This window comes from Zootermopsis nevadensis, unplaced genomic scaffold (genome assembly GCF_977971745.1).
Source record: "Zootermopsis nevadensis isolate Lab colony 2312 unplaced genomic scaffold, Znev_1.0 Znev_ptg000030l, whole genome shotgun sequence".
Classification (NCBI taxonomy): Eukaryota; Metazoa; Arthropoda; class Insecta; order Blattodea; family Termopsidae; genus Zootermopsis; species Zootermopsis nevadensis.
The window spans coordinates 8,153,001-8,171,664 of record NW_028259162.1 but is presented as its reverse complement, the minus strand read 5'-3'; the positions used below and the strand labels follow the sequence as shown (position 1 = coordinate 8,171,664).

Sequence of the window (18,664 nt, the reverse complement as noted above, 5' to 3'; positions counted from 1 at the left end):
CCTAAGAATGATAATTAATGTGGACATTGTCCATCGTCATAAGTTCTTTACAAAATGCGATGTTTCCTCCAATATTTCCTGATGAAGAAAACAGACCGTTCCAAAACATCGTTTCTGGAAAAACTTATGATGGACAACGTCCAAAAAAATTATATAATATTTTTGAAAAAATTCTTGTCTAGCTAAGACACTATTAACTTCTCAGAAAATACTTTGCTCCATGTAATTAATTTTCAGTTACCAGTAGTTCTATCTTCAACGGCAAAGAAATTCTTTCTGGATGGAACATTTAATTCTACTGGCGTGTCTGCGGGTCTTCAGACTACAATGGTACGTTTCCAGTATCCGGTTTAATTTCAGATGACAAATTAGTTTATTCGTACAAGAACTCCGCCATATAAAAAATTAATGAGTGGTTCATATAGCGTGGTGGGTTTCTCTAGCGTTCGAGAGCGCTCCAGTCTTATTGCAAAATAACGTTCTAGTAAAATATTTTCCCTCTGAAACAGCACAGTAAAATTGCCACCAACACTTCACCCATGAACGCAATCACCCAGTCTCAAACATCTATTACATATAAACATTTCTTACAAACGGAGAATTCATGCTGAAAATACTTAGGCATAAATACTATGATAAGGCTGTTATGTTCAGAAGCCTAATACAACAAATATTCTTAGTAATATTTAGCTTATGATTACGGTCCAAAAATCATTGTTCTTAGTTATCTAACAAATGTTTTAACAATTATAATAGACAGTAACCTAGTGCTACTCAAAGTTAAAGTCATAAACCGGTAATGAGTGTAATTAATTTAATTTTAGCGGTTGAGGAAACCAATGTCTTACAACACTTCTTTTTACTCAAAACCTCTTAACTCGCAAAAGAGCACTGAAAGAAACGAACACTCAATTAAATTAAATTAAGTCTCTGAAAAGAACGGATGTGACATCACTTCTTTCATATTAATTTCCTTCGTAATGAAGTAGTTATCACTTGACACAGTTAACGGTTTGTTACGTAAAATTAATGCCAGCCTGTTCTTTGCTCATCGACAGTAAACTGACACGTTCCTCCGTTTTTATTGGCTGGACATTTGCTTACTGCTTCTGACTGTCGCCATGTCTGTAATTCAGAACGATCATAACAGAACTAACCTCACTGACTGTTCATTCCGACCAGTCACATCATCACGAATATGGTTATTGCATTATGCACCCTGTATTACAGGTCCTGTACCGATTCATCAGTTACATGCTCTTGCATTCAATCAAACTTAACTGTATCTACGTAGGGGAATGCCACTTTTCGTGCATTCTCAGTAATGAACATCGACATTAGATCATTCAGACGACAATTTTCCAGTCTTTTATAGACTTAAGCTATCTATCCTACGCTACGTTTCCTGAATTACGTAAAGTACAGTCCTAACACAGTCATTACAACAGCCAAGTCGCTAACATTCCCAACATTCCCCTCCTAGTTCTTCCTCCTTCCCAATTCTACCTTTGTTTTCTTCTTCCTTTTCCTTCCTTCTTCCTCCATTACACTTTCTCGGATGTCTTTATCTCTCATCCATTCTAATCACTTTCCTTCTTTCTTCTACATTTCCTTTGTTTTTCTTCTGCATGAAATTGTTCTTTACAGCTTTACGCTCTAAAGCAGTGATATTCAACCTGGGGTACGCGTACCGCCGGGGGTACGCGAAGACATCTTAAGGGGTACGTGAAATTTAAAAAAATGTATATATTTTATGATAAATACTAAATAATCAGTAATGTAATTTATTTTAGATTTAGATTATATACTATGTATAACTTGAATTATACACCAACAACTTTGGGGGTACAAAGTTGAAGAGAAATTATATCTGGGGGTACGAGAACAGAAAAGGTTGAATACCACTGCTCTAAAGCCTAGTGGTAACTAAATTAACCACCTACTTTAACAATCGACAATCCTGTTTCTCGCACACAGGTGTTTTTGTCGATTTTATACGATTCTCAGACGAAACTTCAATTGTTTCCTGTGGAGTGATAAGCAGGCTTATAAACGTAAACGCAGATGGTATTCATAGACATCACTGACCTACAGAGATTTAAAACTATTCTACAAATATTAACAATTTATTTCATACAATTCGGTCTCCATAACAACAAATCGAATTTGAAAAGTGCAGCTAAATACAAGGAGCATCACTGTTAACTGTTAACTGTCACGCTGTATTACGGATGACGTCAGTCTATTGAGATTTTTTTAATCTTTAGCAATTCAATTTCCTGCCCTTCCTCTTCGTCATTATCTGGGACTCTCAATATCTATTCTGAGAGGGAAGGGGGCTCTATTAAATTGAATGAATACAAAAAATAGCTCACCAGGAGAGTTTCGACGCAATTTAATCTAATCCGTAAATGACTATGTCCTACTTAGTCTTCCTGTTTATTTTTCTCCTAATGTCAAACACCAGTCAAGTTTTTTTATTGTATGCAATGCTCTTTAAACTTACGCGAAAGTTTAAAAAAATAGGTATTCTGGGTCTAGACCATTCTCAAGAGTTTTTATTTGAAAGTAACTCACAAACCTTGTCTCAGATGAGAGTATTGCATTTCTTCCATTATCTGTGCAGTTGGAGGGCCACGTTTTCTTCTTCCGAGTGTAACGCGACTGATGGCTTGCTGACCTGTCATGTCCTAAATTATTAGCCCGGCCACATTCTTCATCGTAACGGGAGATCTCAGAATATGCGAGGTGTCACAAAGGCCGGATCGCTCTAATGATGGAGACAGCAAGGACCTCTGAAACGTCTGCAAACTTCTACCAGACTACACGGCGCTACAACCCAGAAGACATGCATTTTCATACTCGACGCCGTGACAAACTCAAATTCTGCTTGTTTCGTTCATGCTTTGGAATTTTAGTGTTGGACTTCATGAGAAACGAAAATATAAACTGCGTAACGTAGAAGTCAAGTTTGTTCATTTATGACTTAGAACATATCAGGGCGAATTTTCATGGAATGTATATAGGCCTGCTGAGATATTAAAACAATAGGATTAATTTACACCTAAGAAAACAATCATGAAATGAAAGCGATTTAGAACTCCTACTTATCATTTTATAGTTCACTTAACACGTATAACCCCTATAAATTTCTCGGTGTTTCCAAGTCCTCTGGCCTGGCTTGCACCCGTTTTATAAACAAAATTTTATTTCTACGTATTTAGTAAACAGGACTACATATTTCCCCCGTACTATACACAAATATTCATTTCGAGTTTTAACACAAGTACAATTATGACTGAAAATGTATCTTAAAAGATACAGTCTCTTGTAAATACAATACATGAATGTTCTGTTTCCATAAATAGGGAAATTTCTTGACTAGTCAGAGACACAATTAGATTCTGAAGAATTACTGTCGTTGGTTCCTGAGGTGGCAACCTTGAATGACCGTGACCTATATCCTTACATTGACGAACGACACATGCCCAGAACAAAAAGTACTCCAACAGTTATATCACTCTGTCTTCTGTAAGAAGAGGCTATTGCTAAGATTTTATAATTAAATAATTCCCATTTCAGCATATCTTTCGCTCATTTGCAGTGAAAATACGACAGAGGAACGGCGACAAAGTTTATGGTGGCAATTTACATTCCCAGAAAGCAAATAGCAATTCCGCGGTACAAACACGCAGACGTCTCCTAACCAGCACCAGCCGTCACACAGCCCAGACAGAACCCCTTTTCTTGTTACACTGAGACGCCCTTGGCCTATTTCTGCAGCGAAGTCCTCTCAATCAATCAGTCGTGTCAGCACGATATAATACGCCTACGTTTCGCGAAGTATCCTTCGTCTCCATTAGAAACTAGGGTAATCAAATGCGTCAATACGGAATAAAACCAAATTTCCAGGTATTAAATCACACATTTCACCAGGGTCATTCTGCTGTTCGTGTCGTGGCTTTACGCATTATTTAATATGAATGTATCATGAGAATACACATTTTCATTCCTATATAAAAACCGCTTCAGCGCCACAATGGACATTCCCAAACCACAAGCTCCGAAACAGCTGTCAGTGAAGACAATAATTACGGGCTGCGCGACAGGGGTTCGATACCCAGGATGGGCAGGAATGTTCTCTTCGCCATAACGTCCGAAGCTGCTGATCCAAATAAGAACAGCCTGCATGTAGCATTACTGTAGCGATTAGAAAGTCAAAAAAATTCGTCGATTTCGATCACCACGTGGTGAGGCACAACGTTATGTTAAATCTCTTGAAGCTTGTATCGTGGCATCTGGTTTTAAATAGGCCACAAGAATACCAGGATCGATTCAATTGAGACCAGGGGCTTGACATGAAAACAGAGCTGGAATTAACGGAAGAGAAATGATAGATGATGGGCAACCGGGAAGTGGCACTTAACGCATGAACAAGCTGATCTTGACACTGATTTGTGACGGCTTTATGTCCTTTTCGTTCTGATTTGCTTTGTTTAACTTTCTTTCATTAACTTTAAAGAAAACGAAAATTCTGATTACATTTCACAGCCTAATTCTATAAAGGCTCATTCTTTACAGCCAGCAAAAGTTTGGAAACTCATATATTAATATATCCATATTGAATTTTATCGGGTTAATCAAGACTGTCTAAGAAAAATCTCGAAAACAAACTTCACAGAAATAAAATGAAAACTCTTTGGAAACATAGAGTTTTCAAATACCTTGTTCATTTTACATAGATTAGGTCCTTCCAAAGCGCCCGTCTCAAGTCAGAGACCCTTTGCAACATTGCGTAAATGAGCGTATTGTTTTACGGTGAGGGATTATTAGCTACCGCCCAACCCAGAATTTAGAAGACCAGCTCTTTTCGGACGCACGCGACACCATATTCAACACATTCACAGTTATCCTCCACACTAGAAGGCCGTATCGTCCGTCCATCCGTGTCGTGGTGATAACACAGAAAATTGCAGTAAGGCTGTCCCGCTACGCGCAGTGGAGGCGCTCAGGGGAAGATAATTTTGCTCCTAACTCGTTCCTGACCTTGACAATAAGCAAACGTAACTGCTTTGTCGTCACGTCTTTGTTGTTTGCAACTATGCCGAGGAATTTCCTTCGTATCACACAAAATGGTTATAATCTGCCGCCGAAAACTGGTCATCTTCTTTTCCGAATGAGATGCATCGTGTGTTAGAAAGTGCGATGTGTAACATGCCGATGCCCCCTAAGTAACAGAAACCAGTTTTAATTCTTAAAGTCACGTTAAGTGCCTCACGAATTCCCTGTGCAGAGTATAACTTTTTTGCCACTTTATTTCAGTATGCGTGAACGGGACGTGCAGTTACAGACGAACTCGTTTCGCCAATTTTCTTCATCTTTGGCGCTGCTAAGCTCAAAGTTCAGACATCACGAGTAATCCATTGTATTATGAACCTTTCCAGGTACCTTAAGAGGGCGTATATCAATATTAAGGTGGATACTGCCTATTGTCTGTTGTGTATTGATAATACAAGACGTTTCGAAGTAGGCTTTATCCCGTCATTAGGTGACCGATTACGAAAAGTGACATTTTTATCACTTTATCCTAAGAATAATGGCAAGGGCTGGAATCGAACCCGGATTTTTTTTTAATATTATGCGAGCATGATACACACTAGAAAGCCTGTTAACATAATGGCAACTTCTCACAGGACGTGAGAAAAGATTCGTATTCCGAAAGGTCATGTTCATCACACAAACCCACAACCATACCAACCGCCTTCATAACGTTTTATAAAATAAGTAGAGGGAGAATGAGGTTTGGCAGCCAACCCTGGGGCCTCCAACATGCCGATGATCTGCATAAACAAGCGTGTGTGCAAAAAGATAATGAAAACAAAGTACGCGAGTCTATTGTCCTTCTGACCTGAGACTGAAATTGAAATCGCCCTCACGCTTGTACGAGCGCTGTCGTTTCGCTTCACAATGATTATTTGCGGAGCAATGGCGGGCTTTTAGGTGAAGAACACAGTAACTTCGGTACGAAGGCTTTCGTCTGGAGGCAAGACAAGCCAACACGAGATCTGAGGCATGGAAAAAGCGAGACATGTTCTTCAAGGAAGACAGAAAACACGCGTCTTGTAAGGTCCGAAACATTATCAGCACATGACTCATACATGACTGATGAATCGCAAAGATCACTAAGTGGGTTTGATTAGCACGTCAGTCCAGAATAGATATCCGATCGAAACAAAGCTGCGTTGTGCATTTAACTGAATATCATACAAACTACAAAATTACCCGTCAATAATGACGGGAAAATGTAAAGAAGTACTTTAAAATCACATTTGTATTGAAATTACCAACAATACCCCGTCATTCATTAATCAGTTTCTAACACAAAGTTAAAGCCCTATTAATATGTGCTGTTCTGACACCAACCATTTCCCGATAAACAACTTAAGAGATTCGCCGAATTTTCTGCATTGTCATTAAGAAATGACCACAAAGCAAGAAGCACGTTTCAGCATGACCTAAATATCAAGTTTCTTACCACCGGTTTCATGCATACAGCGATTACTGTGAAAAATATGTGCGATGCCACATCCTTTCGTTTTAGAGCGTTAGTCTAACGATCACCACGTATTATTTGATGTTAAAATGTGTTCATGATTACGATGGTGCTATATAATACACGATGATATTTGGTAGCTGGTACGCTGAGATAGCGGAGTTCGAATCCCACTCGAAGCACGGATGTAAATTACATTTTTCGACATTATGTTGTCATGAGACACTTACTGATGGACCGACCAACCATTCAAGGAGTCATACTAAACGTCTTCCGATTCAGTTTCGGAATTATGAATCTGAACAGGTAAAATTGAAAGAAATAGGATAAAGTCAATAGTATGATTTCAGCTTCACGAAGAGGAGGGGTTTTGTACTAAAATTAAATTATCTTCACTTGTTTTAGTGAGCAATCTTGCTACACCTCGAGTGAAAACATTAAAAACGGGTAGTGATGTTAAATGAGCCGATACCGTAACTTATGAGGTAGAGGGGGGAGTAACGAAATTCTAAATCCAACCTTTATTTTTCTTCAAATGTTTCTACGTGTCACTTGAACAGTAAAACAGAACGACTGCTCGTATTTATAACAGGCCTGCAAATTTATACAGAACTCCATTCAGCAATGCCGGAGATAAAACACGCTTGTATCTCCTTGTAAAATACAGTTCACTGGATTATCAATTTAGAGATTACTAAGACAAGTGACGAACTGTAGATTATTACTGTCTAATCAATCATTTCACTCGTGTCAGTAGGAATATCAGGATCAATCTTCCGTACTTGTTGATGAGCTAAGCCATTTTGGTAAACATGTGATAAATAATCTTCCGGTAGTTTCGCTGTATCAGGTACCTTGCGGATGTAGTTGATTGTCTACAAAGTTCGCTGCGAAAACAAGCAGAAAACTGTGCATATTTTTTTTCTAAGGCTCCACTGTCATTCCACGAAATCAGATGGTTTCTCTCAGTTTTAATAATTTTATGTGTACAACTATAAAATTTACTGTAAAGTTCGTATTTTTGGAACAGATATAATATACATCCCCCTTCACTGCCATTACTTTGCCCACGCTGTGTGTACAGGATCTTCTACAGCGTTAAACAAAAGAACAAATAAATAACACAGGACGTACTGTAAACAGTGTATGGCAATCACCCACAACTCCAGGAATACCACGTTATGGGAAGTTCGTCATCCTGAGCACAAGCGCTCGGCAAACGCTTCTGAACGACTCTCAGTTCACAGAATCTCAACCCACTTCCTTCATTATCATTATCCCTTCGTCTTTCCATGCCATTCCCCTCGCCAGTTCATGTTTTTCCCGGGTCACATCGTGCTACGTTCTGGGCCCATCACAGCCTCCGTCATTTAACTGAAGAAAATTGACTTCAACAATTATGATATGAGGTAGGATGCCTGGCTGGGCACATAAGGACAAAAAGGGAGTGACTGACGAAAGGACAGGAAGGACTGAACATGATTAACGGATGTGTCTTTATTTTAAACACACTCATGTAACGGAGAATCGAAATCTGGGCATTAAAATGAAAAATAACTTTAATAATTCACCTGGCAAATGAAAACCGATGATTTACTACAGTGTTCACAAGATCCCATCAGAGGTGCTTATCCCGAACCAGATGGATCCATTCCACATCCTACATTTTTAAGATATGTTTTAACAAAATCCACCGAACTACATCTAAACTCCGCCCCAAGAAGTTTCTTCACTGTACAAATTTTCTCACAGGCGTCACTGAAGCAAACTAAAATTGTTGGCTTGTCGGATCGTTCTAAGGGCATTGTGTACCAAGATTTACGACCAAACTTCCTTCTCTCTCAGACGATCCAGACAAGGTATTAACACACACGCCATAAGCCACAGCAACAAAATAACTTAGCCTTAATGACTCGTACAAGCGTCAACAGATAAAGCGCAACGTGCTGCCTCGTACAAGAGAAACACTTCGCAGCTAACGTAAGAAACAAATTAATAGAAGACAATATTGACTTTCATTTCTGAACTCCAACATTCAGTTCAATTCTAAAGGATTCTGACGATGAAGAATTACACTTAAAATTGTTTTATATCTGGACTTTTTCCATCGTCTTTGTTTAAAAGAAAAACCACAAAGTTTCCGAAACGTTGTGGTTTTTCTTTTAAACAAACACGAAGGAAAACGTCCAGTCCAACATTCAAACTCGATACGTTACATCTATATTAAACCGCATATTTGGATGTACACGGAATTCTGTGAGCTGTTAAAAATACTAGAACTTGTCGGCGTTTACCCCAGTCCCTATTCTTCTCAGGTTAAGCCAACAAATTCCAAACAGCAGAGCCCTTCTTGACAACCTAACAGATGCTCAGATTGTTAAGAAATAACCCGTCTTTTATGAAACGTTAAGGTTCAATACGGTGTTTCATAACAGCCCGTCAATACATCCCACCTTTAACCGGATGAATCCACTCCATATTATCTCAACCTGTTTCTTTCAAAATCTATTGCAGCATTATCCTCACATGCACGCCTAGTTCTCCCAAGGAGATCCCTTCCTTTCACGTCCTCCGACAAACATTTGCTATGCACTCCCATCTCTTTCACTCAAATTCTTTGTAAGCGAAATGAATTATGAATTTAAAGCTTACTCTTAAGTTTTAACACTAACAAATCAAGCGGATCCACATAAAAAATCACACTTTGAGGTTTCCAAGACAGAAATATGCTCTTATACATATTACGAGATTATATATCGGTGACATTAAGTAATGTGTTACATTCAGCTTTTTACACTTAAATGACAACGTTATTCGTGCATTTACATGGAAACGCTGTTAACTTTACTGTAACACCATCAAGCAAAACTCCCGTGCCATTTTTCAAAGTCAGTATTTGGAAACAGCTGTGGTGGCGAATATTTGCACAAGTGTTGCAGACTTGCAATAAGATACAAATGGAACAGCTGGTTCTAAGACAGAGGCAATAACAAGAAGCAGCTTCATAATTTGTATTCTAATGAAGTTAAAAAAAATAATGTGGGCGTGGCATGCAGCGCGCATGAAAATGTGAGAAATGCATAATTTCAGTGAGATTTTTAAGTTCTGACAGCGGCGAGGATAAAGTGGCTGCCACGCTTACGGCGTAATCATCGTCCTGATGATGGAGGCAGCAGGCACCTCTGAAACATGGGCACACTTCTATCAGACTACATGGCGCAACAAACCAGAAGACAGCCATCTTCATTCTTAATTTCAGTCGGAAATTCTGAAGGGAAGGCAATTCTGGAGACCTAGTCAAACTGAATGGTATGAACGATGCATTTCAACCACCAACAGAGGCGTTCACACCTCGGTTATCACTACCGCTGTCCTTCAGTGGGCTAAGATTCTTTTTTCACAAAGTTTCTATAGCAACGGGGATACAAATCCCTCCATGACTGTTCCTAAATATATATACACGCCTACGCGTTACAAGAGCCGAAATAAGTATTGTAAACTGTACGTTTATTAAAGACTCCATGTCGGTGTTTGAAATCAGAACTTCATTGTATAAAAATATTCACACATTACATACTTATCTCGCAAAGGCCTGTACTTTCTATCTGACACATATTGTCGGACCGTTTACATTTAATAAGCTAGACCCAAACATTTCCTTTGATTTGTTCTGCGTGAAGCATTTTTAGAAATATCTGTTCCCAAATAAAAGAGATATTAATTTACCGGAAACATTTTTTCTGACGATTTGTTTTTAACAAAATAAACACGAAAACTGCTATCTTAAAGTCAAACTGCAGCAATGCTCGGCAGATATTATCAAATTCTTTAAGTGTCGGCGTGATTCGGTAAACATTTCCTTTGTCGACTTGCGGACTAGCTTCACGGTAACGCTGTCAACCCGAATTCAGAGGAACCTAAGACGTAAACATGACAAAGACTGGACTCTTTAAAGTCTTCCATACTTTTTCCTCGTTCCCTTGATTGTATGTTGGGATACTACTTTAAACGCATAGCGTAACGATTCTGACAACTTTCAGCTTCCATCGTGCTTAAAATTCACACCGTCTTTAGAGGTTATATACACACATCGTAAGGCATATTATAGACCCAGCAGAAACAAACCATCAATGTGCTACTGAAGCGTCAAACGTTGAAAGACATATGAATGAAATAACTAAACTCTTCATATTCGTAACTATAAAGAACACTAAAACTATTTCACCTCCTGTTTTTAGAACATTTTCATAAGCTTCTATCACACACTGTACTGAAGCCTAACATCCTGCAATACCTAGGTTTTAGAGAGACAAGAATCTGTCAGGGAGCTTTCTGTTTACTTTAAATTACGTCATGTTAATGTTTAGTTTTTGCATAATTAGTCATTCTGCTTCGTCGAAGGTACGACGAGCTGTCATGGTACGAGGCTGACAATTGGCCTCTGGTTGTTACACCAAGCGCGGTCTACCGAGATTAAGATACCTAGCCAGTACATTTGGGGATTGGAGTAGTGCGCATAATGCCCCGTTTCCTTCACCATCTTCTACAGTATTCATTTTATCACCAATCATCGATACTGCTCAAATCAGCACTTATTAGAATTGTCCTCTTTATAACAATCTTTCGCCAGGATGGCCTCATACCCCGTCCATTGCATTCACAGACTGAAACCTTTACTCTTTAGAGTCGCTGCCAAGCGGTTAGCATTCCTGCTTCGTATTCGGAACGTCCCGAGTTAAAATCTCGGCCTAGAGATCGGCTATCCTGACCGAGTTCGTTCCACGTTTTCCTCAGTCATTCGAAACAAATGCCGGTATAGCACTTTAAATTATGCTGCGACCGCTTCCTTCCATATCCTTTCCACTTCATTACTTAATAAACAACCCATAATTCGACGCTATATATTATGACCTACTGAAAGCGCCGTTAAATAAACCACAGATAAAATAACAATCTGTTGAGACTCTCGTAATTAACTAGAAGTGAGTGTCAACGGTTAATTCATTACGCCAAAATGTTGGGCACTGTCCACTGCCCAAGGCAGGTTTGATGTAAACAACGTATAGGGAGTTTAAGGAACTGGTACAGTCCATAGATCAGGAGAAAATCCCTGCTAGAAATTCGATATACGCGCATGAGCAAGATTTCGCGGTGAGTGACGACCCATCCTAAAAGCATTCGTTCCACAACCACTGAACGAATAACAGACGACAGGCTTTCACGTGTTCAAATGGGTACAGCTTTAAGGTTACCTCACAGGGGCACAGCGATTTAATCTAGAATATTATCGCAACACCCGCAGAACACATTAGAGGTGCACTCACTACACGCTACTCTTAACTGCTTGATGTTTTCAGTCTGTGTAGTAGCGTAAAACTCTGACGTATCACACTTCCCACCAATAGCAGCCCTCTAGTCCAGCTGATAAGTAACATTCCCCCAGCAGGGTTTTTCTCGTGATCTGTGGACAGTACACAACAGAGCAGGCGATCCGCCAACCAAACATGGGCGTAAGTGCCATCGAAATGACGAAATACGCGCAATACGAGCACAGACACTAGGCGGCAACATCTGAATGATGATGAATAAACAAACGGGGTGAATACAAATAATAAAACACAGAGAAAGGCGCCGCCTTCCTGTGTAGCACTTCCGATAATCAATATTACTCAATAACTTCGTTATCTTTTTAATACCGTCACCATTTCCGTATGCAGCAGTTGTAAAAGGGGAAGTACATACCCCGGTAGAGGGCAGTGTCCTCATACTGTGTTTCGTAACTGAGAGTGTGCAGAATCAGACACGGATTTTATGTGCACGCTAATGACCTTGCCGGGCTGAATCTCTTATGAGTAAAGTGTGTACTAATTTTTGTAAATATAAAGGAAAAATATGCATAAGCAAACGTATTAAACGTTCCTTTCTTTAAACGCTACTGGCTGAATTGTTTATCGAAACTGTATGTTGATAGAACATCACAGATTCAGAGGATACTAACTTTTAATTACAAACTAATCAATATATGCATTGTGTAGCCTATGATATATGTTATCATTTTTTAAAATTAATATTTTCATTTACTTTATATTTTACCGTTATTTAATTTTCTAGCGTAAATACATTCTGCACAATGTTATTTAATTCAGACCTAATATAAATTTTAACAAAAAAAAAAAAAAAAGGGGATTTACTTCGATATAATGTCAATAAATATACACATTTTTAAAACTTTACAGACTATAATTTGACTCAAGTTTTAAGGGCATTATATCAAATACAGAAACTGAGGCTGAGGGCAGATATGGACGGAGAAGACTTAAGGAATTGGAAAGGCTTATGTTCTGGCCTGTTTTAAAATTGCTACTCACATACTTCTCAAGATCATCTTCAGTTCATATGTCGTTGTCTATCACTTTGTTCGTGTGGGAATATAAATTTGGAAGGACATTAAATGACATGAAATTATTATTATTTTATAGTATATCCCATTACTTTTAGACGGGATTGAAAAAGCCCATAAAACCCCTTCAGGTAGAAAATCGAATACGAAACCTCTATAAAACGAAGCAGGACTAAGATGGCTGTCTTCTGAGTTGTAAAGCCATATAGTCTGGCAGAAGTTTACCGACGTTTCAGCGGTCCTTGCTGACTCCATCAACAACTCTGCTGCGATGTGCAGCAGAAACCTTAGTAAAAACGTCCCGCTCTCTTGCCAAGACTAGAATGGAGTTGGCTTAACACTGGAATACCAATCTAACACGTTACACAGCTATGCTAACTGGCTCTAGCTGTCGTCATAATTAATTAACGAAATTCCACGAAACAAGAGCTCCGTAAACCATACTTGAGCCAAAATAATTGTGAAATGTGCCATGATATATCCACATTCTCCATTCATACATACACCGAAAGGTAAAGATAAAAAGAAATCACTCTGTGAAATGCATAGTGTTCCAAAGTAATTAATAATAAACGCAACCTTCCATTTCCAATAATTGCTCCTTTAATATAAGCCTACTCACATATATAGTATATCAACTTAGTTTGTAGAGGTGATACGTTCTTAAACTAATGTACACGTATCCAGAATTGAAATAAATCTATTTCATAATTAAGAATGTTCAGTATTTCATTTCCCACAACTGAATACGCTTCTTTCTGACGTTACCATGGCAACATAAAATATTTCGGTATATAACGTCAGGTAGCCAAGACACTTATAAGATTGTAGCATCACTAATTCGTACGATCACTGATATATGACAACATGGACAATGATGCCAACGCGAAGGATCACAAGTTTAAGCATCTGTTACGTTGGTACTACTGTCTGTAGCACGAGTGCGGAATAGTCTTCAATGGTATAACATCCGTACCAATTCTCATAAAAATTGCTCAAGATACGCTCGAGATCTGCATGCTTATGTGCGATGACGTCATAAGTTGTCGCACAAGATCATGTGTGATAACGTTATCACGGGGGTCACCCTCCCATTGGGCGTTGGTCACCTTCGATTTATAGATTGTCAGAAATGAAAAATTACGAGTTTGAACTAGCCTACAATGACATCATATCCATACCAAATTTTATGAAAATCCATCCAGACATTCTCAAGTTATTGTGCGCATAAAGACGGGGCATCACAAGGGATGACGTCACCAAGTGCAATGATGTCAGTCGTCGCAGAGGATCATGGGTAATGGAGTCATCGCGAAGAAACATCCTTTCAGCTGACGAATTTAATTATCCTTCACGTTGGTATTATACCGATTGCAGGGCATTAAACAGCACTACTCCAATGTCATACCCTTAAAAAAATCCCTTCAGCCGCTCTCGAGTTATTTATGTCAGAACGTGTTGTTCGGAAGGCCACTGATAGATGGCAGACTTCAGTTAAAAGAGGTGAAAAAAATACGTACAAAATTTACCCGATAGAGTATGACAGAGTGTAAAAAACTAAAAATGGAAGCAAAGAATATTTTTAAGTTACTTATTACGTGATGTCGATCGTTATTTTCTGAATTATGATGTCGGGTAATCTTGTAAGTGGTTACCAACATTTCGCAGAGACCCTGAAGATGAGAACTGTATGATCATCCGAAAACGGTGGTACTCACCTACAACACTACATGGCATCAAACCAAGATTACCTCAGTCGACATTTTCACCGCCGTGACAATCTCAAATCTCACACAACTTACGACAGTTTAGGCCCACATGCGCCCACCTTTTGCTTTTGTGAATTCTACCAGTGACGTCAGAGTTTTGCAGGGTCAATTACCTATGTATCTGTATGCGGAGTGTCCGGCACCCGGCTGAGTTTCGGCGCAATCACGGAGGATCCACCAAACTGGTTGAGCGACTGGCTGGGGATTCCCCTCACGGAATTCCCGTTCTGTGTACTCCCAAAGCGTAGATTACGCACCCAGTCATTTCCGCACACCAAAACGCATGTACTAGGTATCATGTAAAGTGCCAGTTATCATTGTCCAGTCTCAACGAAAGAACTTACATATTTCCACAAATTTCGGCAAACTCCCCAATATCAAATTTCATGAGAATCTATTCAGTCGTTCTCGAGTTATGTGCGCGCAGACGGAAGGATGGAGGTATTTTTTACAGGGGCTCTGTAGAGGTGCGGACGGGCCTAAAACTGCATCCGATTGCCACGTTATTTCAAATGTTACTCAGTGTACAAAATTAACGCCATTAAACGACCTACTCGACATAACTTGTACTTATTTTATACGACCTGCACGTGACTCACTGCTTGCCGTTATAAATTTCGACCACAATTTTGTCAATACTTGAACCAATTTAACTCGCTCTGAACAGACCGGGTATTCGTTTAAATTAAAAATTTTATGGCAAAATTATCGTGACATAAAACAGGAGCAGTATTATTTAAACCGGTATCTCTTCATTTACAGGCCTTACACGTGCAAATCCTCTTTCATTAATGAAATCACGTACCGCCGGCTGAAGCACAGTATTTGGCTACAGTAATTATGAATCTGAAATTTCCAACTAGAAATGAGTAATTTTCTTCATACGCCCGTTTAGATACAATTAACAAATATGTTATAGTGAGAATTCAGGTTCTCAGGGCGGCGAGTATGTCGACTGACTTCTGGGATGTGACAGAAGTTCACCGGGGTTTCAGAGATGCTTGCTGCCGCCATCATCAGGACGTATATCTCAGCAGACTTCACCGCAGAAAGGCATGAGCACATTCTCTCTATTTCTCGAAGAGAAAAAATCAAGGTCAAATTACATAACACATTAATTTAATTAATTATATAGTCCTTATACATACTGGGATATCCGACTGCTTTTATCTTTAGCTGTGATGTAAGGACATATGAAAAGTATTCTGAGTTAACACAATTTTCAACAAATTTGTTATTTCCAATTAAATGTTACTGCTGACTTCTGCATTCAGTACCACACACATAAAACGGCAAACCTGTCACGTTGCTATATAGAAACGCAAAGCATATTTTGTGTTAATGGTTATAATATGAAACAGGTAATGAATGACAAGCCACTATAGACGCTTTGCGCGGAAACCTAAGATCGTTAGTTACCACGTGGTACATAACGAATGAAAACAATAAAAATGCCCCGCCATTACCAAAACAAAACGATAGCACGCTCAACATACAATAACATAACATAACATCACATCACACATTCTTTGGGCTTCATACTAATTTATGTTAAGAGAACTGCAAGCTGTCACACTGATTAAATCAGACATGACTATGTATTAACGAAAAATATTAAGTGTTCTTCCACTCACCGTTTGACAGACAGTCAGGAGGTTAGTAAACACCTCCTCTTCCACTCCTTCACTCGAGCTGTCAACGACAATTTCTCCTCTTTTGTTTTTTGTGTAATATTTATTTAGTTAATTACCTTCTCGCGTATCTCGATGACTAAAGATTTGCAAAGAAATGTGTACCACGTTGTCACACGAAGCACGAACTAATCGCGGCCACCCAACAGCGTCTACTGGCGGCAATCGACTAGCTGCCTCATGTACGATTCGACCTGACAACTGCGCTCGCTGCCGCGGCTTCGAGAACTAGTACGTAGGAAGTATAACGCCGTAACTGCACGTGTGTAGTTTTACTCCAGTGCAGCACTTATCCAAATTCCTGTCTCTGCGGGGGGTCTTCAGGGACCACATAAAAATTCGGATTAATTAATCATTGATCGCGCATGTTATGCAGAAATAAGTGATTGGCAGAACTATTAACAAAACGTGTAGGCGCAATGCAATCATATATGTCGAACATTCTTTCATCTTCATTTTATTGTTGACTTCAAACCCTAATCACCATTTCTCACAATGAAATCCAAGCAGCCTACTTCAAAATAAACTACTATTTCCTTTCCATACCTGTGAATAACTGCAATAACCAGAATCGCATTAAACGTAGATGCGTCAATTTATATAACAGAACTCCTTTTATAGTATTTCGACACATATTAAAAATTGATCGTAATAGGGCTATACAGATATTTAATTAGTAAATTTATGTCTACTTCATATCTGATTATGAGAATTACATTTTGTTTGATGCCTTTTCCTTTACCCCTTTAAAAACTGTACTTGCTGCTCTGTATCGGATATGTTTATCACCTGTAATCAACTGCTACGGTAAAACCTATTAGTAAGGAACTTCAATATATCTGCGTACACACCATATGGATAGTTCTGAAAATTACAACACACCACATATAGTTCTGTTACTGAGTAATACATATTTTTAGTTTTCTTTCTATCAATTTCTATTTTCCATTTCCCCTCCTTCCTTTTTTTGATTTCTCCTGTGCACCAGTTAACTATCCTGCACATATTCCGCCGACAGTCGTCGACCTTAATTGTTTCGTATTTGTGGCACGAATGTCTTCGCAGTTAAATTTTATGAAGCACTCTTCGAAGAAAAACTTGAAGGTTTTCTTCGATTGTCTCCTGCCAATCACAGTTCCGCACATGATCCATATATAATTCAAAGACATGAACATGTTTGTGACACAGGCCCTCTCAGTCTTCATAATCTATTTACCTTTTATCCGGAATTTCATGTGACGTAAATCTGAGGTTAAGCTAATTTTAATTGATAGATTTATATTATATAACCTACGATACAAACATGACACAGGCTTACGCTCGTTGCGAGCGCCTGGCTAGTTGCAATATGAATTTCATATAATTGTTACGACCAAAAAAGAGGTTTCAACTTAGCATACTCGTACAGTAAGAAGCCAGTTTTATTTAAATTATAGACACACCCATCGCTATCTGGCGGTTGTGTACAGTGCACACGCAAAATACAATAAACGTGACTAGACATAATCATTGAAAACGTGATTTACAACCCCTTGAGAATACAAACAGGGCTACTCCAAATTCGAATACACATTTTTCAAATTTATTTGCAGTTATTTATAAATTTCAATCCTCATTAGTCTTCATTTACATTTACTGCAGACACAAACATGTTGTCTGAATGTTATTATTTCACATGTGAGATATGGAAATGAGGATATCTCCCTAAGTAATATTCCAGGATTTAAACTCTTGCATGTTGAGCATTACACGGCAAATCTATATTATATAATTCAATCCTTGCATGAGAGTCTTCGGTATACTTCGGGCAGAACTCTGACATTAACCAAAGCTATTAGAATATTACATCGTGACCGCTCTCCCATAGCACACACGCGAATCCTGAAGGACGACTGGAATAACGTGAATCCACAAGAGTAACACAATTAATTCCACAAACGAAATGGAGTGGTATTGGAGATTTATAAATACAAGTTCCTAGGCAGGTTCACTATTAAAGACGCTTAATCATTTAATAGGAATTCATAATATTGATGGCATGGTAAAAAGGGACATACCAGAACTGTCAATAGTTATGTTGGGGTTGCCACTAGCAATAAAGCTATTTTCAGAAACTACACTTCGGTAAACAAAGAACAGTACAACAATTTGAAATCCACTTGTTGGATTGGATATTGATGCAACTCTGCCATACATTTCTGAAACAGTAGGACATAATGATATGTGCAACTAACATGCAATAAATCCTGAA

The 18,664-nt window shown here is 38.7% G+C and overlaps 1 protein-coding gene across 1 annotated transcript in view; it reads right to left on the bottom strand.

Annotated features, from left to right (window-relative positions):
* Positions 1-16,590, bottom strand: part of Pde11 (Phosphodiesterase 11) — a 189,479-nt gene extending 172,889 nt beyond the window's left edge. Inside the window, exon 1 of the mRNA XM_022066694.2 lies at positions 16,357-16,590. The gene's annotated coding sequence lies outside the window, so the exon portion shown is untranslated. The remainder of the gene's footprint in view (positions 1-16,356) is intronic.
* Positions 16,591-18,664: the final 2,074 nt, after the last annotated feature.